The sequence below is a fragment of the Moschus berezovskii genome, chromosome 16, assembly GCF_049115385.1.
Source record: "Moschus berezovskii isolate FMDL1 chromosome 16, NW_MosBer_1.0, whole genome shotgun sequence".
In the NCBI taxonomy this organism is placed as follows: domain Eukaryota; kingdom Metazoa; phylum Chordata; class Mammalia; order Artiodactyla; family Moschidae; genus Moschus; species Moschus berezovskii.
The window spans coordinates 66,893,947-66,920,965 of record NC_142475.1 but is presented as its reverse complement, the minus strand read 5'-3'; the positions used below and the strand labels follow the sequence as shown (position 1 = coordinate 66,920,965).

The 27,019-nt window shown below is 42.8% G+C and overlaps 1 protein-coding gene and 1 long non-coding RNA gene across 8 annotated transcripts in view; one reads left to right on the top strand and one right to left on the bottom strand.

The window, feature by feature from the left end:
• LOC148775265 (A-kinase anchor protein 4-like) overlaps window positions 1–27,019 on the bottom strand; it is a 284,785-nt gene that overhangs the window by 170,297 nt on the left and 87,469 nt on the right. The gene's annotated exons all lie outside the window — the stretch shown is intronic.
• Window positions 8,747–27,019, top strand: part of LOC129557846 (uncharacterized) — a 33,789-nt gene continuing 15,516 nt past the window's right edge. For 2 of the 6 annotated variants that reach the window (XR_008686325.2, XR_008686326.2), the window contains exon 1: window positions 8,747–27,019. This exon is cut by the window's right edge. This is a non-coding gene — a long non-coding RNA (uncharacterized LOC129557846). The other 4 variants (XR_016039371.1, XR_016039370.1, XR_016039373.1 and 1 more) reach the window with 4 other exon arrangements.

Here is a 27,019-nt window from a genome sequence, read left to right as displayed (position 1 = left end):
GAATATTTGATTCATGTTTAATATGTTTCACCTCTGTTTCAGGGGTACAAACTCAGGGAATGCAATTTGTCATATCGGAGAATTTCAGAAACAAGTTTCTTAGAAATAGGGACTTCAGATCAGAGGGTTAAAGGCAAAGTAACTGAATAGGATTCAGCCAAGAGGGAAATGTAACTGTGTTAATAATTCTGTGTGTATTTATGGGTTTGGAGGAATGTCAGGCTGAGACTGGAGTAGAGATCTTGCCCTTATTTCAGTGCTGTTGCTCAGTCATTAAGTGGTGTCCAACTCTGTGACCCCATGGACAGCATGCCAGGCTGTCCTGTCCTTCACTATGTCCTGGGGCTTGCTCAAACTCATGTGCATTGAGTCGGTCACGCCATCCAACCATCTCCTCCTCTGTCGTCCCCTTCTCCTGCCTTCAATCTTTCCCAGCATCGGGGTCTTTTCCAATGAGTCAGCTCTTCACATCAGAGGAACAAAGTATTGGAGCTTCAACTTCAGCATCAGTCAGTCCTTCCAATGAATATTTCAGTGTAGTGCCTGTCTTTTTCTGGGTGGCATTAGGGAACCATTCACTCCATTTGTAATTAACATTGATTAAGCTTCCCTGGGTTTGGATGCAGTGCTGAATTGTGACTGGGTCAGGGAGCTCCACTAGATGAAGCCTGGTGTTAACAGGATCACAGTTCTGCACTTAATGCCCACAAGGACCCACTTTTACTGATGCTATAGTTTTTTGGACATCTGAATTTTAAGCACTCCTCTTTACGTTCCCCCCAAAACAACTCTGTTCTGTATTTTCCAGTGTATTATATGCCATGAAGTTCTGATTACTTCTAATATATGGAAGGGATCTGAAAAAATCTTTGTCAAATTATATGTTGACATCTTAAATGACTGAGATCTCTTATAAGAATGAGATTCATAAAACAAGAATGAGGTCCATCGTGTGCTCATGGCATCATCATTGTGTAAAGTGAAAGAAACAATCTCGTTGTCCTGGTTTTAAAGGAATTTTTGCATTCAACAAGCAAAATAGGTAAATGTACTGTTCCTTAAAATAAGTATTCACAAGTGATTATTTGCTGTTAAATACCATGTATTTCTGTGGGGAAACTCAGGATATACGGGGTAAGACTCATCATAGAATTGTAGGTCTGAAAGTTATTGAGATATTAAGCTTAAATTCTTTATTTTACTCTTAGAACTAGATACCAGGCCTACTGAATCCAAAGACAGAAGTGCTTCTTTCCATGGAAAAAATATGCATATCAACAATCACAGTAGCTCCTGAAATTAGCAGGGAACTTTCTTCACTAGAGATTGGCAACCTTTCTTTCAAAGGGTCAGATAGTAAAAATTTTAGGCTTTGTGGGCCATGCAGTTTGGCGACAGCTACTCAAAAGTGCCACTGTAGCAAGAAAGCAGCCAGGGAATATGCAAAGAAATAGATGTGGCTGTGTTTCAATAAAATCTTATTTTCGAGCCCTCAAATTTGGATTTCACATACATTTTTACATGTTGCATAATCTTCTTTTGAGTTTGTTCCAACCATTTAAAATTGCAAAAACCATTCTCAGCTCATGGGTTGCACGAAAACAGGCGGTGGACTCGCTTTTTTGCCTACAGGCTGTGATTTGCTGACCTAAACGTACACTGTCAGAGTCGGCTTCCTTCCTCGTGCTCATTTGGTCTGGATTGTGTGCTCTCAACAGCAATTTTAAGAATGTCTGTTGCTAAAGTGATTAGAATGAAAATCAATAAAATCTTGCACGTATTTTTAATCTAGGGTATAATTGTTTTAATTCTCAGTTTTATTTATTTGACTCCAAAGTGTCCGGTGATTCCCTCTGGACAACCACTTTTAGTATCAGCCACTGAAAACTTCTCCTGTTTTCAGCTCATAGTATGCCTCTCCCAGACTGATCCGTTCCTCTCCTTTTGCAGTGGGAACAGAATTCCCTCCCCGCCATCTTTCCCTGAATAATGCCTAGGAGGTCTTCAAGACCACACGTCTTTGAAGTCTTGATAGCTATTCCCTAGCCCAGTGGTCCCCAACCATTTTGGCAAGTGGGACGCATTTAATGGGAGGTTTTTCCAATTTTTCCATGCATAGGGGGAGTTGTTTCCTGGATTTTTCAAGGACAGTAGATTTATTGTACACTTTATTTCTCTTGTTATTACATTGTGAAATGTAATGAAATAACTATTCAACTTGCCATAATGCAGAATCTGACAGGAGCTAGAACTCAAGCAGTAACATGAGCAGTGGGGAGCGGCTGTAAATATGGATAAATCTTCACTCACCTGCTCACCTTCTGCTGTGTGGCCTCAGGCTTGGGGCTCCATACTGATAGGTACCAATTATAGTTAAACACCTAATTACTTATGGACTGTCACATATGCTTTTCAGTTCTCTAAGGACAGGTCAACCCCTTCATTAATATGTTGGCTAATTCTTCAGTCACTTGTTGACACAAAGCATGTGTCTGAGCATACAGTGGTGGTGGTGGTTTAGTCGTTAAGTCGTGTCCGACTCTTACAACCGCATGGACTGTAGCCCACCAGGCTCCTCTGTCCATGGGATTTCCCAGTCAAGAATATTGGAGTGGATTGCCATTTCCTTTTCCAGATCTTTCTGACTCAAGGATTGAACCAGACTCCTGCATTGCAGGCAGTCTCCTGCATTGTAGGCAGATTTTTACCAACTAGGGTACCAGGGAAGCCCTTGTAATGGTGAGTAATATACCCCGACTGGCCGAAATATACAGATTGCCCATTTTCCAAAACTTGCAAATAAACCTTCTTGTATTAGTCTTATTTTGGATGTCTTCTGGTTAGTTTTTTTTTTTTTAATGAAGATTATGGATAACAGCAGTATGATATAGTGCCAAGATGGTAAACATTTCAGTTATTCAGACCTAGATTAGAGTTCTAGGTCTAACAGTGTGGGACTCTAGGACAGTTAAGTAAAATCTTTAAACCTTAATTTCTCATTGATAAAATAGGGATAGTGATTTCTACCTTGGAAATCTGTAGAATAATTAAAGCTAAATTATATAACGTGCTGTATGGAATAATAGAGGCTCAAAAATGGTAGCCATTATTAGCGTATTTCAAAATGTGTGATAGTAAGGAAATATAAAGAGTATAAATGATCATATATGTGATCTTTAGGAAAAATAACTTCAGAGTTAAGTGGATAATGTGTTTTCTCTTCTACTGAAGAAAGAGAAAACAGAAAAAGGAGGCTTTGGCATTTGTAATAAACACTATATGCTTTTTCCTTCTAAAATTTTACTCTTGTTTAGGGCTTTCAGCCGTACTTCCGTGTGCCCATGACTCAAATTTCTATGACTCCTCAGACTTTCATTCCAGACTGATATGTCTGTATACATATTCATTTCTCTTCAGACATCTCAGAGTTAATCTGGTCAAAATCTGCACTCATCATCACTCTACACACTTCTTGCTCTAGTGTTCTACCCTGGGTCAGATGGTGCCAGCATGCATTCAACTGCATTCTGAAAGCTGGGGATCTTCCTTGCTTCCTCCATCTTTCTCATCTCTCATGCTCCAAATTGCCCAATTATTTATGAATTTCCAGTCATTTTAACTCCTAAATATATTTCTCATCTTCATTTGTTTTCAGCACATGTCCCACTCTTGTCTACTCCACAATTCATTGTCCCCACATGAACCAAGTGTTTTTCATTTTTTGAATTAATAAATATCTAGCTATGCCATTCTCTTCTTAAAACTCTTCACTAAAGTTTAATGCCTTTTAAGTTAAAGTCTAAATTCTTCAGCTTGGCTTAAAAGGCTCTACATCAGCTCTGCTGCCTCCCTTACCAGTCTCCTCTTATCACTTGATCTCTTGTGCTCTTTGATTTTTAACACACTGATACTATCTCATTTCTTGAATGAACCATATTTATCTTGGTTTTAGAGCCACGGCAGTGATAATACTTTTGCATGGCATGCCCATCACTTCCTTAAATGGGTTTGACTTTGAAAACTTTTCTCTCCTTTAGAAAATGCACCTCCTAATCCTATGTCATCAGCTTATACATTTTGCCTTATGCAATCTCTTGCAACCCAGCTGGAGTGGTCACTGAGTCAATGGCCACCCACTTCTGTTGAAGAGAAATTAAAAATCATTCTGCATATAGCATAGTCCACAGTTTAGGGTGTTTCCATCACATTCTTTCTGTGTGTCCTTCATTCAGCTGGTATTCCTGTATATACAAAGAGGAGGAGGCAGGTGGGTTCATGTGTCAAGCATACTGAGTGGTAAAAAGCTGTTCTTCTTTCCTCTCTACTTCCAGTCTTACACACAAGTTGGATTTGGTGTTGGCCATCAGATCACTAGGAATGCTCCCCTGGGAGATATCACTAACAGGAATGCTTCTTTTACATGTTTTTCAAATTATTTTGTAATGATTGATGATGATGATCCCAACTAAATTATGCTATATATGAGGGGAGTTGTTTTACGGTTAGGAAATTGTTTCATTTAGAAACGTATGATGGAACCAGTAAGACATCCTTCTCGGGTTTATATCTAGCAGTAAGCAAACTGGAAGCCAAGTAGCCTGAGAGCTGGGCCTACATGTTTCTGTTTGGGTCACCTGGACCCCCTCATTTTCTCTTTGCTGTTCCCCCGAAGAACCACCAATTCCTTTCATTAAATCACGGACCTGTATGATAACATTCAGGTGGAGGGTGGACTTGAGTATCATCTCAGAGCAAACAGAGGGACACACGTTGCCTCCTCCACTGGTGACTTTTATATCCAGCCCCAGGAAGCCAGCTTCATCTTCACGTTGCATCCAGATCACATCCAGATCATCATCCTAATTAACACGGAAATGCTGGAACATGTATCGGTTTTTGTGCCAAGAGGTTAAGCTCAGAGCAGATGGATTCCAGACTGTTCCAGAATAGATTATCCACTACCCACACTTTCCAAATTGGCTTTCCTGGCTTGGCTGCCAGCCTTTTGTGATCAGATTGTAAAATCTTAGCAACCCTTGCTGTTGTCACTGACCGCCTGAGTTCCTGTTTGTGAAATAAATTCCCTATATGTTTAAGAAATATTCCTTAATGTTATTATCAAAAATAAAGTAATGAGTCTCAATTGCTCAGGAGGACAGACCATGCTAGAAGAAGAGTTACTGACATTGCAGATCTTTTTGGAAGGTGACCTAGTCAATGTGTACCCTTTAATCAGAACTCTGAGTATATCTTCCAAAACAGAGGGATGTCATTCCCAAAGGTCTCTGAAGAAGAAACTTGAGTGACATCTATCATCATCTCCGCTGTCCTGAGAGTAAAGAAAGGGACACCTAGTAACCTAGCCTTTTCAGTTGCACCTAAAAATAGTGAGAGGTGACTTCTGAAGGCTGACAGCTACACCAGTAATTTGTCTAAGATATGCATTTTGACATTTCCCTTGAGGATAGTACCTCTGCATTCCATACTTTGCCTTCCTTACAGAATCTGAAGTTGTGTGTCACTTTTTTTTTTCTTTAAATGTATCAGGATTAAAACAAAGTCAAAAAGGAAACTTGGCCAAGATTTTACCTGTCAATAATAAAACAAGACCAGGAAAACCGTCCCATGGTAAATAAAACTCTTGAATATGAAGCATGTTATATCTGAAAAGTCTTAAATATAAACAGCATGATGACATAAGTGTCTCTATAATGTATCCTCTGCTGAAGGTATCAGGGGAACATAAGAGTTTGAGAAAACAGTAGCACTGAAATGAACATTGAGGGCTGTCATCCTTAGTGGCAGCTAAGAGAATACTACTTGTGGGCAAAATGTTCCACCTCTCTTTTGTTGCTTCATCTCTAACTCAGCATTGAATTAAAAAGAAAGAAAAGAAAATCTACACCACCACCCCCCCTTTAAGCAGAAAATGTCATGGAAATGTCAGAATTCTTTCTATGTGATCGCATTTCTCTTACAAGTCAATAGCTGCAAATCATTGAAACACTAGCTATATTGGAAAATATTCATCCCTCAGTTCAGTTTAGTTGCTCAGTCGTGTCCGACTTTTTGTGACCCCATGAACTGCAGCATGCCAGGCCTCCCTGTCCATCACCAACTCCCGGATGTTACCCAAACTCATGTCCATTCAGTCGGCGATGCCATCCAACCATCTTATCCTCTGTCGTCCCCTTCTCCTCCTGCCTTCAATCTTTCCCAGCATCAGGGTCTTTTCAGATGAGTCAGTCTTAGCATCAGGTGGCCAAAGTATTGGAGTTTCTGCTTCAATATCAGTCCTTCCAATGAACACCCAGGACTGATCTCCTTTAGGATGAACAGGTTGGATCTCCTTGCAGTCCAAGGGACTGTCAAGAGTATTCTCCTACACCACAGTTCAAAAGCATCTATTCTTCAGCAGTCAGCTTTCTTTATAGTCCAACTCTCACGTCCATACATGATTATTGGAAAACCCATAGCCTTGACTAGATGGAACTTTGTTGGCAAAGTAATGTCTCTGCTTTTTATATGCTGTCTAGGTTGGTCATAACCGTCCTTCCAAGGAGCAAGCGTCTTTTAATTTCATGGCTGCAGTCACCATCTACAGTGATTTTGGAGCCCCCAAAAATAAAGTCTGACACTGTTTCCACTGTTTCCCCATCTATTTCCCATGAAGTGATGGGACCAGATGCCATGATCTTCGTTTTCTGAATGTTGAGCTTCAAGCCAACTTTTTCACTCTCCTCTTTCACTTCCATCAAGAGGCCTTTGAGTTCCTCTTCACTTTCTGCCATAAAGGTGGTGTCATCTGCATATCTGAGGTTATTGATATTTCCCCCGGCAATCTTGATTCCAGCTTGTGCTTCTTCCAGCCCAGTGTTTCTCATGACGTACTCTGCATGTAACTTAAATAAACAGGGTGACAATATACAGCCTTGACATACTACTTTTCCTATTTGGAACCAGTCTGTTGTTCCATGTCCAGTTCTAACTGTTGCTTCCAGACCCACATACAGGTTTCTCAAGAGGCAGGTCAGGTGGTGTGGTATTCCCCTCTTTTTCAGAATTTTCCACAGTTTATTGTGATCCACACAGTCAAAGGCTTTGGCATAGTCAATAAAGCAGAAATAGATGTTTTTCTGAAAGTCTCTTGCTTTTTCCATGACCCAGCAGATGTTGTCAATTTGATCTCTGGTGCCTCTGCGTTTTCTGAAACCAGCTTGAACATCTGGAAGTTCACGGTTCACATATTGCTGAAGCCTGGCTTGGAGAATTTTGAGCATGACTTTGCTAGCGTGTGAGACGAGTGCAATCGTGCGGTAGTTTGAGCATTCTTTGGTGTTGCCTTTCTTTACTAGTTAAAGCATAATTTCCAAGAGATATGAGCTGGCTCCGAAACTTTGAAAAGGTGCTTCTGCATGAGGTGTAACCTGGCACCTCTGATGTTCTGTGGAGGATCCGTAGGATCTGATGGACTATGTCAGTTACTGACAGATTGATGTAACTCTCTCCTTCAGTCCTGCCCTTGGGTCACATCCTCTGAGGTTTCCATTCATTCTTAAGCTCGTTCCGTTCCGTTCAGTCGCTCAGTCGTGTCCGACTCTTTGCGATCCCATGAACTGTAGCCTACCAGGCTTCTCCGTCCATGGGATTCTCCAGGCAAGAATACTGGAGTGGGTTACCATTTCCTTCTCCAGGGGATCTTCCTGACCCAGGGATCGAACCCGGGTTTCCTGCATCGGAGGCAGACGCTTTAACCTCTGAGCCACCAGGAGAGCCCCATTCTTAAGCTACTCTGCCATTTAAATATACTTGTAGTTCTCTTTTCAAGATTCAGAGTAGTGGGAATGTTCACGTTTGAACGTGACTTTCACAAAGTACATATGGAAGTACAGTGGCACTTTGAGAAGTGTTAATATGTTCCCTGGCTTTAGGCAGAATTGCCAACATCCACTGGATCATGGAGAAAGCAAGAGAGTTCCAGAAAAACATCTATTTCTGCTTCATTGACTGTGCCAAAGCCTTTGACTGTGTGGATCACGATAAACTGTAAAAAATTCTGAAAGAGATGGGAATACCAGACTACCTGACCTGCCTCTTGAGAAACCTGTATGCAGGTCAGGAAGCAACAGTTAGAACTGGACATGGAACAACAGACTGGTTCCAAATAGGAAAAGGAGTACGTCAGGTTGTATATTGTCACCCTGCTTATTTAACTTATATGCAGAGTACATCATGAGGAATGCTGGGCTGGAAGAAGCACAAGCTGGAATCAAGATTGCCGGGAGAAATATCAATAACCTCAGATATGCAGATGACACCACCCTTATGGCAGAAAGTGAAGAGGAACTCAAAAGCCTCTTGATGAAAGTGAGAGAGTGAAAAGGTTGGCTTGAAGCTCAACATTCAGAAAACGAAGATCATGGCATCTGGTCCCATCACTTCATGGGAAATAGATGGGGAAACAGTGGAAACCGTGTCAGACTTTATTTTGGGGGGCTCCAAAATCACTGCGGATGGTGATTGCATCCATGAAATTACAAGACGCTTACTCCTTGGCAGGAAAGTTATGACCAACCTAGACAGCATATAAAAAGCAGAGACATTACTTTGCCAACAAAGGTCCATCTAGTTAAGGCTATGGTTTCTCCCGTAGTCATGTATGGATGTGAGAGTTGGACTGTGAAGAAACCTGACTGCCGAAGAATTGATGCTTTTGAACTGTGGTGTAGGAGAAGACTCTTGAGAGTCCCTTGGACTGCAAGGAGATCCAACCAGTCCATTCTAAAGGAGATCAATCCTGGGTGTTCATTGGAAGGACTGATGCTAAAGCTGAAACTCCAGTACTTTGGCCACCTCATGTGACGAGTTGACTCACTGGAAAAGAGTCTGATGCTGGGAGGGATTAGGGGTGGGAGGAGATGGGGACGACAGAGAATGAGGTGGCTGGATGGCATCACTGACTCGATGGACATGAGTGTGAGTGAACTCCGGGAGTTGGTGATGGACAGGGAGGTCTGGCGAGCTGTGATTCATGGGGCCGCAAGGAGTCGGACACAACTGAGCGACTGAACTGAACTGAACTGTATCTATATATATCTCATATATACTTTTCAAAACTGAGGAACTGATGTTGGTTCCCTCCTAAAAACAGAATTCCAGACTTTGTTTACTAACAGGTTTCAGCAGGTTCTCCTCTCTCTGTTGAGAATTCAAGCTGTCACCATGTCTCATCTCGCATCCCATTTTCCCATCTCCACTAGTCGATGACAGTTTTTCATTTTCCCTTGTGTTTTATGACCTTGAGTGCACAGGCTGGGTGTAAGGTCTCAGTTTGATTTAGACCAGCCTGTCGTATTTTAATACCTGGAAATGAATCAGAGTTGTTTACCTAAATGAGATTGTTTTTATAATTGAAAGTGACCAGGAAGCCAAGTATGATAGAAGTGTCATCAAGGAGAAATTGAGGAAGATATGACAGAGGAGGTTAGAAGGCAGAGTTTAGAGAAAAATAAAGACTCTCTTAAGTGTCACCTTATTGGCCTTGGCCCATTTGATAAAACAGTGACATTTGCATTGCATGCATGCTAAGTTGCTTCAGTTGTGTTTGACTCTTTGAGACCCTCTGGACTGTAGCCTTCCGGGCTTCTCTGTCCATGGGATTCTCTAGGCAAGAATACTGAAGTGTGTTTCCATGCCCTCCTCCAGGGGATCTTCCTTACTCAGGGACTGAATCTCCAGCTCCTACATTGCAGGCAGATTCTTTACCACTGAGCCACAGGGAAGCCCAGCATTTGCATTAGGAAGGGAAAAAGAAATGACAGCCATCTCAAGGACCCCGAAACAAGCATTCTATATCTATTAGAGCCAGATACTATGGAACATTCAGGAAACAGCATAGCTTTCAAGTTTATAATTTAGTAGAGGTTATAAAAGACATATCCATCTATTTCCAAATACAAACAGATAAATGCTGGGGCAATGGGAGAAAAAGTGTTATTTGCCTTTGAACAGGAGGAAAGCATTTGGGAAGTTAAAAATGATGAAAAAATTCCTTAGATGTCAGTTGTTTGGTGGTGAGCGTATTGGGGGGTGGGTTTGATTCTGAACATGGGAGCAAGAGAACACTTGACTTCTCTTTTTGAGGTAAGAAGTATGCTGCATAATTAGATGCCTAAGCGTGATTTGTAAAAGAGACCAGAAAAGTAAACTGATCAGAGATTACGTTCAGTTCAGTTTAGTTCAGTTGCTCAGTCATGTCCGACTCTTTTCGACCCCATGAATCACAGCAGGCCAGGCCTCCCTGTCCATCACCAACTCCCAGAGGTCACTCAAACCCATGTCCACAGAGTCGGTGATGCCATCCAGCCATCTCATTCTCTGTCGTCCCCTTCTCCTCCTGCCCCCAATCCCTCCCAGCATCAGAGTCTTTTCTAGTGAATCAGCTCTTCGCATGAGGTGGCCAAAGTATTGCAGGTTCAGCTTTAGCATCAGTCCTTCCAATGAAGACCCAGGATTGATCTCCTTTAGAATGGACTGGTTGGATCTCCTTGCAGTCCAAGGGACTCTCAAGAGTCTTCTCCAGCACCACGGTTCAAAAGCATCAATTCTTTGGCGCTCAGCTTTCTTCACATTTATTAAGGGCCCTAAATACCAGGCTGGGCTAATAATGGCTTTTACTGTAGGCAGTGGGTTGGACTGAACAGAATTAGACTAGATTGGTGTCATGGTCAGAGTTATGCCTTTAGGAAGGTGAGTCTGCCAGGAGGGTGTACTATGGCTTGGAGAAGAGACAAGAGTCAGAGAGAAGATATTAAGAGGGCCCAACCCCCCCCCAAAAAAAAGAAACAGTAAATTTGTGTAAAAAAGAAGAGTAAATTCTGAGTAGTTCTCATTTTCTCATTAACTGAGATGGTATCTCTAGAAAGTGGGAGCGGAGAGCTCTCAATGCGTGAATGAGATAATAAGATGGTACATGTTAGAACAACGGTCAGGAGGAGTGGGACATGGGTGGGGTGGTGATTAGGAAATCAGAGGTTAAACATGAAAACTTCTAAACAGACTTAGAGAATGAATTTACGGTTACCAGAGAGGAAGGATCGGAGAAGGCGATGGCACCCCACTCCAGTACTCTTGCCTGGAAAATCCCATGGAAGGAGGAGCCTGGTGGGCTGCAGTCCATGGGGTCGCTGAGGGTTGGACACGACTGAGCGACTTCACTTTTACCTTTCACTTTCATGCATTGGAGAGGGAAATGGCAACCCACTCCAGTGTTTTTGCCTAGAGAATCTCAGGGATGGGGGAGCCTGGTGGGCTTCCATCTATGGGGTCACACAGAGTCAGACACGACTGAAGCGACTTAGCAGCAGCAGCAGAGAGGAAGGATAGGGAGAAGGGATAGTTAGGGTGTTTGAGATCGACTTGTACACACAACTATATTTAAAATGCATAATTAACAAGGACCTACTATAAAGCGCAGGGAACTCTACTCGACGTTACGTGGCAGCTTGGATGGGAGGAGAGTTTGGAGAATGGATACATGTATACATATGGCTGAATCATCATGCTGTCCACCAGAAACTATCACAACATTGTGAACTGGCTGTACTTCAATACAAAATAAAAAGTTAAAGAAAAATAGTTCCTGAACAACACTGAAAATCCATTTGAGGAAAAGAGACTCAATAAGAGAATTTTTCACTCTCAACTGTCTTTTGAGTTTCTTATTTCCCAGGTGAATTCACTTTCCCCTATGTATTTTGGAGACCACTTTTTATAAACTTCTTTTTTTTTCTGATCCAATTTGGAAATGGGGGGAGTTGGTTGCTTATTATTTTTTATTGTCTTGCCTTTGTTTTCTAGAGATGTTCTGATTTAAAAGAAAAAATTCTCCTAAGAAATACAAGTCATTTTTCCTAAATAGTAAAAAAATAATAATAATAAGTAATGCTACAGTTTGTCAGTGAAGCATGAAGGGAAGCTATTTTACTTACTATTTGAGGTAGTCTCTGATCCTCCAATTTGATGGATTTGGTTTTGAAAAGCTGACTGTCAGATCAGGAAACCTCTTATTCAGTATAAGTATATATATAGCCTAGGGCCTGACTCAAAGGTATCACAAAATACCCAATGTGTGAACATTAATTTTATGGTAGTCAATCCACACAGATTATTGGGTAAGAAATTACAGGAAAATCATTTCAATAGTTAGATATAAAATTGCACAGATGGTTTACATGAGAGATCCTGCATTCATTAAAGTAGTGGGCTTGCTATTACAGGGCATTTGTAAGGAGTTATCATCACTGACCTAATTCCTATTAGAAGAAAATGCCCTATCATTGCTGTCATTATTTATATTAGAAAAAATATTCATAGAATCATAGAAACTGGAAGGGAAGAAACTTAACAAACCACCAAGTCCAACCTTCTGTCAAATAAACCAAAATTTAAAAAAAAATGTTGAAAATCATAGTCACAACCTTCATGATTACGCATGAAGTCATGCAGAATAAAGTCTTTGCTTTGTGTAACCCCTTCCATGGTTGCAGACTCTAATTTACAGCAACATTTTTGTTATATTTAGCCAAAAACTTTCCCTCTCTAGCTTCAACTCGTTGGTCCCAAGCTCTTGTTTGGATATGTAAAAATAAATTTAATAATCATCTCCCAAGCTCTTCATTTATTCACTTACTGGGTCATCTTTGCAAAGGAAACACCACGGTTTGCTTCAGCCATTTCTCAAACAATATAGCTTTGTTATTGTCGGTATGCTGGTCTGGTCATCTTTCTTGAAACAATCTTTGACCTCTCAGGTTCCAAATAAGGCTGAATGCTCAGTAATGGCATAATTCTCCAGCTGTGTTCTGACATCTTTTATTCACTCCTACCAGCTATTGCTTTAGCTTCTTTTCAGAAGGCCTTTCAGACTTTTAATTCAGACAGAACTTTCGGTTAGCAATTCCCTAGATAATGTTACCTCAAATGCTGTCAAGACAAGATTCTCATGGTTATATTTATCCTATTGATTTTTTTTTCACTCTTTTTACATTTATCTCTATTACCTTTCACCGTTTTTGGTCATTGTTTTAATCTAATGGCAGATGTTCTTGATGATTTTGTTTTGTATAAATATTTTTGACAGTTTTGTTTGGGATAGATTACCAAAACATCCCATGCTAGAAATGCTAGAGATCATTCAATTTTTTTTTTCTTTGACATTTACTAATTTGACCATGTTCTTTATAAAAATATTGAACAAAATCAAGGATAGAGTTCTGTGCTACTCTGCTAGACAGCTCTTTCTGGATTTTTCTTTTGTTGTTTTCCTTTCAGCTGTAGCACTTGGAGTTCATGGTGATTTAAACATTTTCCTTTGAGTACGGATGATCACATTAACCAATAGTCTTTAGAGGGAGTGCATTTGTTCAATTTATTATAAATCCAGAAATTATAAACAGTATTTTTGTTTTATGAAAATTAAACTATAACATAAGACATTCTCAGAGACCTTTTCAAAAATCAAAATCAAGAGATTTTGTGTCACATTCAGAGTTCCCTGATGTACTCCTCTATAAATTTCAACCGTTACTAAGAAGAAGGAATCTGTGTCCTGAAAGCCAGAATGGCACATGGATCGATTTTCTCCACAGAGTCCAGACCCACTGTCACGCCCTTTTCACTGGAAACCTTTACCTTTGAAAAGGCACCTGACCCTCAGTGAGAATTAGCCTAGACTCCAGTTATAAGTTTATGCTTTGGACTCGATTATCGAAACTCTCATCGACTGTACTACTACTACTACTAAGTCACTTCAGTCGTGTCCGACTCTGTGTGACCCCATAGGCGGAAGCCCACCAGGCTCCCCCGTCCCTGGGATTCTCCAGGCAAGAACACTGGAGTGGGTTGCCATTTCCTTCTCTAATGTGTGAAAGTGAAAAGTGAAAGTGAAGTCGCTCAGTCGTGTCTGACCCTTAGCGACCCCACGGACTGCAGCCTACCAGGCTCCTCCATCCATGGGATTTTCTGGGCAAGAGTACTGGAGTGGTTTGCCATTGACTGTACTAGAAGGAAAAAAAATGCCCCTCGGCGGAATGCACGGGTTAAATGGCTGCATCTCACTAGCAAGGTAAAGGTGACATTAAGGGTCAAGGAATGCCCTCCCCCCTCCTTAATACAGATGAGGAAACAGGGACCCCCGCTGGTTTCCGGACTCACCCGTCAGTTACATGGATAAGGGGAGAGCTGTCTCCCGGTTCCTCAGCCAGTGCCCTTCGGGGAGAGAAAGCCCTGGATTTGGAAACGGAGCTTACTCCTGGCTCATGTCTCCTGGTGGGTGAGTTTCTTCACCTCTCAAGTGTTCATTCATCTGATCTCTGAAGTGAAGTTGGCTCATGATGAGCAGAGCTTCTAAGTCCTGCTCTCTGTTACTTGGCAGAGGGGAGAAGGAAGCTGCAGGAAGTGGCAGGTGTGACTCCTTGAAGTTCTTGGTATCGCTCATCATTAAGGACCCTGAGATGCTGGCGCAGTCACTATGCAGTGACGGTATGGTGATGCCTCGGCAACTATGTTCAGCCCATCTTCAAGAGGTTCAGTAGGAAGATTGCTGTTTCGCTAAATCTCTGCCTAAATCTATATAAAGAATGTAATCAGTGCGAGTCTTCAGTGAAGAGAATTTGCTTCTCAAAATTTTTGTTCCCAAAGTGGTTTGGCTTTATCTTCATTTTGCTTTTCTTTATTTGAACATTTTGAATTACACTTTAACTATAGTAAACTTGAGTGAAGTTGTATGTAGTTGTGTTGTTTAGTCACTAAGTCATGTCTGACTCTTTGCCACCCCATGGACTGTAGCCCACCAGGTTTCTCTGTCCATGGGTTTTCCCAGGAAAGAATACTGGAAGGAGTAGCCATTTCCTTCTCCAGGGGCATCTTCCTGCCCCAGGGATTAAACGCACATCTCCTGCATTGGTAGGCAGATTCTTTACCCCTATACCACCAGTGAAGTACAAAATTTTATGTTAGAATATCATTATTTCGTTGCTAAGTCATATCCAACACTTTTGTGACCCTATAGGCTGTAACATGCCAAGCTCCTCTGTCAGTGGGATAAATCAGAGTTCTATTAAAGTTTTTCTGGTCCCTCTTTCTTTTATTTTTTTTGCTGTTTTCCCTCCATCCTAATCAGATAATTTGGGGAAAATATAGGTATCTTATATGGCCTTACTATGTACAAAGTGAGCCATCATTTACTGTAGTGAGGCATGACATGGAAAACGTTCTCATCAAGAATTATATAGTCATGAATTTACACTGGCCTCTGCATTTATGCTGAAGGCCAATTGCTTCTTTTAAACTTCAAAGTAAAGTTTTCTAACAAAGATAACTTGCCCAGAACTGTAGTTTTTCCTCTCTTGGTCCTTTGCATCCACATGGTGGTCAGAAGAAGGCTGAGTGAAGGCGTGGAGGAAAGGTCACTCTGATCAAGACCACATTGCCAGCCTTCAGGACTGCTGTCTCTATGGATGGAGTTTGTGGAACATGGCTTGTGGCTGCTGGAACCACTTTCTCACAGTGTTGACATTCACTACCGCTGCTTTTTGTTGTTGTGTAACTTTGGTTAATACGTTTTGAGACACTTCCAGGGGGTCCAAATGCTGACAATCCAATGGAATTAATCAGTTTTCCTCCAAAAGGGTTGTCCTGTAGAAATGGATGTTATCATACCATACTGTGAGTTACTTAATACGCACAGCTGGCATGACTTGAGTTTAAAAGGGGATTAGGCCTCCTCTTCTGAAGTCTGCTGATGGCAGAGTTTGGGTCTCAGGAGGGCTCATTAGATGAAAATTAAGTGAGGAAGTCCTTCCGTTCTCCCCTCCCTTCTTCCCTGACTCACTGTGCCTCCTTCCTTTCTGCCCAAAGCTTACAGTCTCACTCCGACATGCTTTCTGAGCTTCAGAAAGCCAGATGCCACTGCTTCTGGCCACGGGCAGAGCAGTGGCATTATTGCGAAGGAAAGTGCATTTCTCCATGAAAGAAATCGTACCAACCATCTGATCGGCTTGGAGGGAGAAAGGACCTCTGCACTTACACACAAACTTCTGTTTATTAGGGCTCTAGGGACCACACAACAACTTATTCACATCTGGACACCATTCTAGGTGTGAACGTGAATGTTTACAGGTCCCTTGCTTTTGACCAGAGTTGTCTTGGAGCTGATAATTATGATTCCCAAGGTTTTCTCACAGCTTTCTTTTGAAGAGATGCTCATGCTTTGTGTTTCATATCCAGAGTTACTTGCCTTGCCATAAAATAGCTCATTCGGAGCAACATCCCATTCCAAATGTGTTGATTTTTAACCCAACAAAACATACTTTATTTTGTATGGATTTACTTTCCAAAATCTATTATTCTTGGTTAATAGTAAAGACATATTTGTATCCCATGAGCGTGCACTCATAGAAGAAAGAGATTAAAAGCAGATCAGGCAGAAAAAAGAGGTCAGAAGCCAGGCACATGTGGAATGGAATGTTTGTCCTGCAATACCGAGAATACGTAATCAAGGATTCAGAATAATACCTGTCGGTTTGCTTTCTACCACCTTTTATGAGTTATTCTTCTTATTCTCCTACACAGGAATGTATGAGTTCCTGATCAGAGTTTTCCATTTGAACATAAATAACTCAGCAACTGAGAGGAATGGAATGCACTCTAGAATAGTAACTTACCCTAAACTGGAGTACTGTATCAGGATCATTCAGTTCAGTTCAGTCACTCAGTCATGTCCGACTCTTTGCGACCCCATGAATCACAGCACGCCAGGCCTCCCTGTCCATCACCAACTCCCGGGCTTTATAAAATACAGACTTCTGGGTCCCCCCTCCACATCCCCCCCTCCAATTTTTCAGCTGGACTGGGTAGGCCCTGAAAATTTGCATTTCTAACAAGATCCCAGGAGATTCTCATGCTACTGATCTAGGGTCCACTTATGCGAAAGAGTGTTCTCAGTGAATGGGTCTGTTTCCCTGGCTGGCGTGCAGAGCTGGTCCGTTTGGAGGACTAGAAGCCTTTCCTCTCTTTCCATCACTGCTCCTTTTGTATGCACCTCCTCTACCACCACACCTTTGATTTTAAGTGACAAAAAGTGGTCAGAGCAGAAATACTTGTTCACAAATCACTCTCGCCTTCCTCATGTATTCCAGTACCCTTAGTGACAGATCCATGTTTTAAATCCATGAAGGACATGTATAATAAAAAATAAATTCAGGATCAGCTGTAGGGACCCCAATTTCATCGAAGATGTCTCAAACCCTTGTTTTTACTTCTCTTACCATTGGCACCCCACTCCAGTACTCTTGCCTGGAAAATCCCATGGATGGTGGAGCCTGGTGGGCTGCAGTCCATGGGGTCGCTAAGAGTCAGACACGACTGAGCGACTTCACTTTCACTTTTCACTTTTGTGCATTGGAGAAGGAAATGGTAACCCACTCCAGTGTTCTTGCCTGGAGAATCCCAGGAATGGGGGAGACGGGTGGGCTTCCGTCTATGGGGTTGCACAGAGTTGGACACGACTGAAGCAACTTAGCAGCAGCAACCATCTAACCCAGGAGTCTGCAAATGACAGCCCCGAGGGTGGTCATTTGTTTTTGTAAATAAGGTTTTGGCACACAGACCCCCCCCCCCCCAACACACACACACACCATGTATTCATTTATTGCCTATGGCAACCCACTCCACTATTCTTACCTAGAAAATCCCATGGCCAGAGGAGCCTGGTGGGCTACAGTCCATGGGGTCACAAGAGTCCAACAGGACATAGCTACTTAACCCCCACCATGGCTTCCCAGGTGGTCAGTAGTTAAAAATCTGCCTGTCAATGCAAGAGGCAGGAAGAGCAGCATATTCGACCCCTGGGTCAAGAAGATCCCCTGGTATAGGAAATGGTAACCCACTCTAGTATTCTTGCCTGGAAAATTCCTTGGAAGAGGAGCCTGGCAGGCTATAGTCTAAGGGGCCACCAAGAGTAGGACACGACTGAGCACACACATGGGTGTATTGGTGGAGTCAAGTATTTGACTTGCAAAGCTTTGGGGGGATGCTCTTAGACTTGGAGGAGGGGAGGAAATACCAAAGGGAAGTAGAATATTTTCACCATGTATCTTCTTAGGTACCAGGAGAGGGAACGCCTACGAAAAGGGAATGCTAGGCAGAACTTGTGTTTCCCTTTAAAAATCACATCATTCTTTCATCATTATAAAAAGAACATTAGGAAGTGAATAACGCAAGCAGACGCATTCTTTTCTCTAGTGCAGCTGGGAGAAAAACTGGGGTTTGGCATTTGCTTTATCAGGAGATCTTCCTTCCTAATTGTTTTGCTTCTGAAGCAGGGGGAGGGGAAGCAAGGGATTGTAATTGTTCATTTATTGTTTTCTTTGTTTTGTTCTCCCAACAAGCAGCAGACAAGCATGTTTTCTTACTGGTTTAATCTCATTCCACAGTTTCTCTTTGACTAAGCCTTAAGCTAACAGTTCATAACGGGATTACATAGATAGGCTTATTTGTCACAGTTTTCTAAACAAGGTTATTCAAGGACACTTCCTTAGATAGTATTTTTCCCCTTATGCTCTGTTTTCTTTTTCTATATTCAGGTCTTCTGCTTTCAGTTTTTTGCCTCGTCTTCCTTTCCTTTGCCTCAAACCTTCAGTTCAAGAGAGCTTTTCTGTAAGAAAAGGCAGTGCTTGCTCTTTCCCTCTCTCTAAGGTAGGCTTGCTTTAAAGTTTATCATAATGTCAGCCAGGATTTGAGCATTAATCAGCAATGCACGTGTGTGTATTGAATACACAGGGAAAGAGGTTTATGACAAGAAAGCCAAACAAGTTTTCTTCCGAATCTGCTCCGTTCCATTCCGTTCCGTCGCTCAGTCGTGTCCGACTCTTTGCGACCCCGTGGACTGTAGCCTACCAGGCTTCTCCGTCCATGGGATTCTCCAGGCAAGAATACTGGAGTGGGTTACCGTTTCCTTCTCCAGGGGATCTTCCCGACCCAGGGATCGAACCCGGGTCTCCTGCATTAGAGGCAGACGCTTTAACCTCTGAGCCATCCGAATCTGCTACTTCCCTCAAAAATAGTAGGTTACACAATAGCACGGGCATCATCTCCTCACCCTTGCAATGGATTCACCTTCAAGGACAAATAATAATTTCTTATGTAATGAAAGGAACATCACGTATACTCAGACAGTAAATCATAGAGATGAGATCCCTCAATAAAGCCCTTTTTCAGAGGTGCTCCATTAACCAAGTACATCCTCGTAAATTGAAACAGAATTAATCACAGACTTGCATCCTGTAATTAAAATTCCATATGTAAATTAATTTTAATAAAAATATCCAAACGTAAATGAATTCTTCTCTTCATTTTTGCACCCATCTTGCACACGTTTTTGCACCCGTCTTCAGTGAGAGTGTGAGTAAAATGGTGTCTTTTTTTGTGACCTAGTTTAGAATGGGAAAACTCAGTACCTTCTGTTCGTGGTCCTGACTGTTGGGCTGTGTGCTCAGTCATATCCACCTCTTTATGATCCCACGGACTGTCGCCCAGCCAGACCTGTCCGTCCATAGAATTTTCCCTGTAAGCGGGCTGCCATTTCCTTCTCCAGGGGATCTTCCCAGTCTAGGGATCAAACTCGTGTCTCTTGAGTCTCCTGCATTGGCAGGGAGAATTCTATACCACTGTGTCACCTGGGAAGCCTGCATCAGTTGTACACTGAGGGTTGTGAAAGTTGAGTTATGGGAAAAAGTATCTTAGGATTCAGATGGCGAGTTTATTTTTCTCACCTAAACTTCTGTAGGTTTTGTGATTATGTATATGCTGAGTCCTTTGTTTTTTTCGCTGGAACACTCTTATAAGTAGATTCAAGGATTCAGAGCTAGTAATTTCTGAGGTTTTACAATCATATCTGCTGTTTTGGTGACCAGAGTACATATTTGCAGTTGACTGATAATTGTAGAAATCAAGATTGCCGGGAGAAATATCAATAACCTCAGATGTGCAGATGACACCACCCTTATGGCAGAAAGTGAAGAGGAACTAAGAAGCCTCTTGATGAAAGTGAAAGAGGAGAGTGAAAAGGTTGGCTTGAAGCCCAACATTCAGAAAACAAAGATCATGGCATCTGGTCCCATCACTTCATGGGAAATAGATGGGGAAAGAGTGGAAACAGTGTCAGACGTTATTTTTGGGGGCTCCAAAATCACTGAGGATGCTGATTGCAGCCATGAAATTAAAAGAGGCTTACTCCTTGGAAGGACAGTTATGACCAACCTAGATAGCATATTAAAAAGCAGAGACATTACTTTGCCAACCAAGGTCCGTCTAGTCAAGGCTATGGTTTTTCCTGTGGTCATGTATGGATGTGAGACTTGGACTGTGAAAAAAGCTGATTGCCGAAGAATTGATGCTTTTGAACTGTGGTGCCGGAGAAGACTCTTGAGAGTCCCTTGGACTGCAAGGAGATCCAACCAGTCCATTCTGAAGGAGATCAGTCCTGGGTGTTCATTGGAAGGACTGATGCTAAAGCTGAGACTCCCAACACTTTGGCCACCTCATGCGACGAGTTGACTCACTGGAAAAGACTCTGATGCTGGGAGAGATTGGGGGCAGGAGGAGAAGGGGACGACAGAGAATGAGATGGCTGGATGGCATCACCGACTTGATGGACATGAGTTTGAGTGAACTCCGGGAGTTGGTGATGGACAGGGAGGCCTGGCGTGCTGTGATTCATGGGGTCACAGAGTTGGACACGACTGAGCGACTGAACTGAACTGAATTGATAATTGTAGAACATCAGAGCTAGAAGCAACATTAATATTAATAATGGTATTTGGGGACAGGACCTTGGAAAACTGACTCCAGTTAGTCAGTAAATGTATGTGTTGAATTTCTGCTATGCAATGATGACTGTGCTGGGAGGCACAGGAGTATAGGTGCCCTTAAATGCCTCATTAAGAAGCCAGGGCACCAAAGACTTAAACACATAACTAGGCAGAGATATGCGTGGAAAGTGACAGCTGGTTTAGGCAAAGAGTATTGTGTGAGCTCAGAGAATGGAGAACTGTGAAATGCATGAATGATGTGGAATTTGAAAATATGCTAAATTACTCAGGTTGTGGAAACAGATAGGCTCACTTGTCCATCCATTCAGTCCCTCGGAACCATGGAGAATCACCTCTGTACTCTTCCCATACTCTCTGCCTTTCCTTTTACAACAGTGGCGTCCGTTACCTGCTATGAGTCAGAGTCGGTTTTCAGCTTGCAGGCTCCAATCCTAAACCCTCTTGCCTCCTCCATTGACTTCACTCCTGCAAGTCCTACTCCTCGTTTCCGTTTCATTCGCATCTCTCTCTCATTGACCATGCGTGCTTAACTCTGTCTCTTTGCAACCCCGTGGACTGTGGCCCTCTGTCAGGCTCCTCTGTCCATGGAATTTCCCAGGCAAGAATTACTGGAGTGGGTTGCCATTTCCAGGGGATCTTCCCGACCCAGGAATCGAACCTGCGTCTCCTGCAGCTCCTGCACTGGCAGGTGCATTCTCTACCACTGAGTCGCCCGGGACCCCCGATTTCCCTCTCTGCTACATCAGTGTACTAACGTGCTTTGGTGTCTTCCATCTTAACACAGACAAACAAGCGAGCAACCTCTTGATTCCACCCCCTGCTTCAGACATTTCCTCAGTACAAGCCCCTGTTCACAGCGGAGCGCGCTGAGAGATGCTGTCTTCAGAGCTTCTGCATTTCCTCATTTCCTGTGGACTCCCAGCTCCTCCATCCAGACTTTCACCTCCATCCTCTCTCAAAGCAGCTCTTCTCAGGTTATCCGTGACCTCCACGTGCAAAATCTGATGTCAGTTCTCATCCCTCTTCCTGCCTCACATCCCAGCATCTGTGAAAACAGGTGTTCACATTCTCCTTGGAAAACTTTCTTTGCTGGTTCTCTCTTCTCTCTCAGCCCATGGGCAGTTCCTCTTTTGTGTTCTTTGCTGAGTCTTTTCCCTATGCCTGGCACCTAAGTGTTTGCTATAAACACAGCTTGCTCTGAGCTCTCTTTTCTCAGGATACATACTCTCTGTTTCATGTTGATCAGCATCATGATATTAAATGCCACTTAGAAGCTGATGACAATCCAGGTGTTTCTCTCCAACCTCACTGTCTTCCTCATAGACCTGAGCTCACCCTACTGCCTGATTGACGTATCCACCTGGATGCTTTCCCAACACCCCAAGCTCTGTCTGGAACATGGTTCTTCATTTCTGTGATACCATTCACTCTCCAGGTGTCACACAGTTAGAAAGCCAAAAAACTTTGTTTCTCTTTTGACTTCTGTATACCCCATATTCAATTCATAAGCAGATCCTCCCAGATCCATCTCCACAGTAAATCCCCAATCTCTCAACTTTCTCCATTTTTGTGCCAGCTTTTCTGGTCCAAGCTTTTCATCTTTCTCCTGCAATACTACACAAGCCATGCCAGTTGGTCTCTCTGCTTCTCTTTTCACCCCACCCGTGTCACTCCCAAGCTTTTCTACTTGTAGCTAGGGTCATCTATATAAAGCCAAATCAGATTATCACCCTCTTAAAGCTTTTCAGTCCCTCTCCACTGCATCTGAATGCTCAACTCTTTACTAAGATCTCCAAGGCCCTATAGGGCTTTCAGATGGCTCTAGTAGTAAAGAATCTGCCTGCCAATGCAGGAAACGCAAGAGATGAGGGTTTGATCCCTGGGTCGGGACGATCCCCTGGAGTAGGAAATTGCAACTGACTCCAGTATCCTTGCCTGGAAAATCCCGAGGACAGAGGAACCGGGTGGGTTGCAGTCCATGGGGGTCACAAAGAGCAGACACACACACACACAAGGCCTTAGAGAACGTGACACCCACCTTGCAGCTCTGAACAAATACTAACCATTTGTTTTTTAGTTCGTCCCTCTTACCCTGGCCTCTTTTCTTCTCCTTAGACAAGCCAAGTTGTCTTACAGTTCACGGTCTTCATCTTGTGGGGACAGCTTTTCATGTGCTTTCCCTAGTTTAGTTTACCATTGTAAATCTTACCTCTTAAGTGAGATCTTCTCTGACTTCATTAGCTTAAGGAGAGCAGTAGAGCCCCAAGTATTCTTTACCACACAATGCCCTTCACAGACCTTTCCAATCACCTTTCTCCTGCAGTACTGCAATAGTCACGTCAGTCGCTCTCTGCTTCTCTTTTCACCCTACCCGTGCCACTGCCAAGCTTCTTTCCTTGCAGCTAGGGTCATCTGTATAAAATTGTAATGGAACTCGTAGCCCTCAATTGACTTGTTCCTTTTTAGGGCTTTGGTATACATTCATGCCGGAGAAGGCAATGGCAAGCCACTCCAGTACTCTTGCCTAGAAAATCCCATGGATGGAGGAGCCTGGTAGGCTGCAGTCCGTGGGGTCGCTAAGGGTCGGACATGACTGAGCGACTTCACTTTCACTTTTCACTTTCACACATTGGAGAAGGAAATGGCAACCCACTCCAGTGTTCTTGCCTGGAGAATCCCAGGGACGGGGGAGCCTGGTGGGCTTCCGTCTATGGGGTCACACAGAGTCGGACACGACTGAAGTGACTTAGCAGCGTACATTCATGCAAGAGAAGGCCTATAAATTTCGTTCCTTGTACCATCCTTGATATCAGGATTTTGGTAGCATGGACGACCAGCTTTTTGGGAGGAGGGGCAAAAGGCTTTGTGGTTTTAACTATTGCCCATCCCCTTCCTCCAGAATTAAAGTCCACGAAGGTGTAAGGATGTGGTCTGTTTTGGTCACTGCTGTGTTCTGACCACACAGAAGAGTGCCTGAAATGATGCGGGGGCTGTGTTAACATCAGGAATAAATAAATAAGATGCCTGTGCAGTGCCAGGGACCTGGATACACACGATGTCAGCGCTGCCTTCAAGCCAGTTCAGTTCAATCACTCAGTAGTGTCCAACTCTTTGCGACCCCATGGACTGCAGCATGCCAGGCCTCCCTGTCCATCACCAACTCCTGGAGTCTACCCAAACTCATGTCCATTGAGTCGGTGGTGCCATCCAACCATCTTATCCTCTGTCATCCCCTTCTCCTCCCACGTTCAATCTTTTCCAGCATCAGGGTCTTTTCCAATGAGTCAGTTCTTCGCATCAGGTGGCCAAAATATTGGAGCTCCGGTTTCAGCAATAGTCCTTCCAATGAATATTCAGGACTGATTTCCTTTAGGATGGACTGGTCGGTTCTCCTTGCAGTCCAAGGGACTCTCAAGAGTCTTCTCCAACATCACAGTTCAAAAGCATCAATTCTTCAGTGTTCAGCTTTCTATATGGTCCAACTCTGACATCCATACATGACTACTGGAAAAACCATACCTTTGAGTATATGGACCTTTGTTGGTAAAGGAATGTCTCTGCTTTTTAGTATACTGTCTAGGTTTGTCATAGCTTTTCTACCAAGGAGTCTTGTAATTTTAATAGCTGCACTCACCATCTGCAGTGATTTTGGCGCCCATTAAAATAAAGCCTTCAAATCACTGACAATCAAAAGGATTTACTGATTCTTCTTGAGTCTCAGGTTTCTAACTATAACAGGAGCACAGTGGGTTTATATGTCACGTGTAGAGTGGGGAAGGTTTCACACTTATTTTATTGTATAAGGTCAGCAGCACTATTTGCTTGAGCTTCTCAGTTTAGCCCTGCAGAGAACAATCTCCTTATTTCCGTAAAGGAAAAAAAAAATTCCACTAATTCTTGAGGAACAGGAAGGAAAAGCAACTCTTTCCTTGGAGTGAAGAGAAAGTGATCTTCATACACAATTATTTTTCTCTGGCCTCAGAGCTGACGTTTGATCGAGCACCTGCCATGCATTCAAGGTCACTCCCCCACACAATTCACTCACCAACAGTACTCAGCTTCTCCGGGTCACTCACTCCCTGCTTCACTGCGTATTTCAGCAGCCTCCCTGGGGTCCCGTCCGTTCATTGTTCCCTCTGACCCTCTCTTTTTCCTGCAGAAAACTTTGGTGTGCTGGACAGTCTGATGTCTTTGTCTCATAAGGTATTCGGTGTGCTTGTGGAACTTCTCAATTAAAAAAGGACTTGCCTTGAACCTTTCCAATTATTGGCCTCTGTCTTCACATTGGAGAATGTATCAACTGTAGGGAACGTCCGCATCTTGCCTTTTGCTCTGTCTCCTTCCTAAAGTTAGAGCATTGCAATTAGGGTGACCTTGGAGAGTTCTCTTTTTCCCAAAGAGCAGGATCTTCAGAGATCTTTCCCTTGTGCTTATAAAACATTTAAAATACTTGGACACTTTCTTTTAGTATGAGATTCCAAATGTAGTTATGATCATTATTAGGAAAAGATTATGCAAACCGGTCATGGGCCAGGGGACCGCTGTCCAATGTCCCCTTGTTACCTTGTAAGCATAGTGTTCTTTTAAGCATGTCATTGCCTTACTGGCCATATTGCTCACCTGTACCTACTCGCTTGCACTCTCTCTCTATATATATATAAAATATGTATCATTTATTTATTTCTCAGTAAGCTAGGCATCTGTCTAGCAAGATGTGCCTATTATGAACTTGCCTTTATCTGTAGTCACCCCCTCATATAGTCATTGAGAACCTCAGACCTTTTTTTAATAACGTGGGCTTCTGGGTCAATTGCAGTTGGTGACTGTGTCTTTTTTCCGAATGATCCCCACTCTCTCCCCACTTGCCCTGATGTACCAAAAGGAAGCTTCAGAATCCTGGGAGAACAGAGGCCGACAGAAGAAGAGAGAGTCCTGGCGGTTTTACAAGAAGCAAAACAAGGAGCGCGACAACCCTGTTAGTCGTGGAAACTGGTCTTTCTTCGGTAGAGGCGGTCTGTGCTGTGGCCCCTTTGCTCCAGGTTCTGTGTCACCACATCACGCTGTGTCCCTGCAGCTTTGGCTGTTGTTGACATTGACCCAAAGTGGGCATCGGTGGGAGTAGGGTGTGGGTGTCTCTTGGGCACCAGTGCCAACGCATGGGCGATAGCTGACCTCCCAAACATTGGGTAAGGTTTCCTTTCACTCTCTGAAGCCATTTGTTTTTAGCTGTGTCACTGAACAAATATATTTAAATCAGTGCAGTCACAGCGATAGTACTATGAGAAAGAATAAATCTGCGAACAGGCTTGCCTGCCAGGAGTCAAATAATTCTGTCTTTTCAAGAACTGGAAGAAATTTGTATTCACTGGACTTTTCAGAGGTTTCAAAGGAGGTTGACACATAGTCTACAAATTGGCCCATCAGTGTGTTCCACGCAGTGATTTCTTTTATCTTTGTCCTTAGCAATGGTAGAAATGCTCTTTCTATTTGTTGTAAGTTCTTCATTAAGAGTGGAAAGAAAAAAACAGGTACTCAGCTACTGTTGAATCTGTTGGCTTTGCCAAGTAGGCTTCAGACATTGCTCTTGATCTTGTAGATTTTGCTGCTGTCATTGTTAGTTGAAAAAGCTGTCACTAAATTCCTAAGGAAATGGGGCCCTGAAAAGGTCTAGGCCAGTTAGAGCCCAGTAACCATTTACTTGGTGGGGGAGACTCACAAATGATGAAACTTCACAAAGGAAGAGACCACAGATAAAATAATTTTGAAAATTAATGACTCAGAGCGACATGTTTAATATGTAATTAAGACATGTATAGAAATAAAACCATACTTATTCAAACATGTTCACAGAAACCTACCCAGTTATAATCAAAGAGAGACATAGAGTGAGTGAGTGGCGGTCCAGAGGTCACTTCTTCAAGAGGTGACTACACCAAGATAGGGAAAGGCTATGGCTTCTGGGGATCGAATTCCTTAGAATTAGAATAATTCTAAGATAGGTATGAAGTGTTATGAGGCAAAAACTCAGTATTTCCTCGTAGATTCCAAACTGCGCCTATGCAGTCTCAGGCAACTGACTTGACTTTACCAAATCTCAACTTCCTCATTGTAAATAAGAATAACAATAG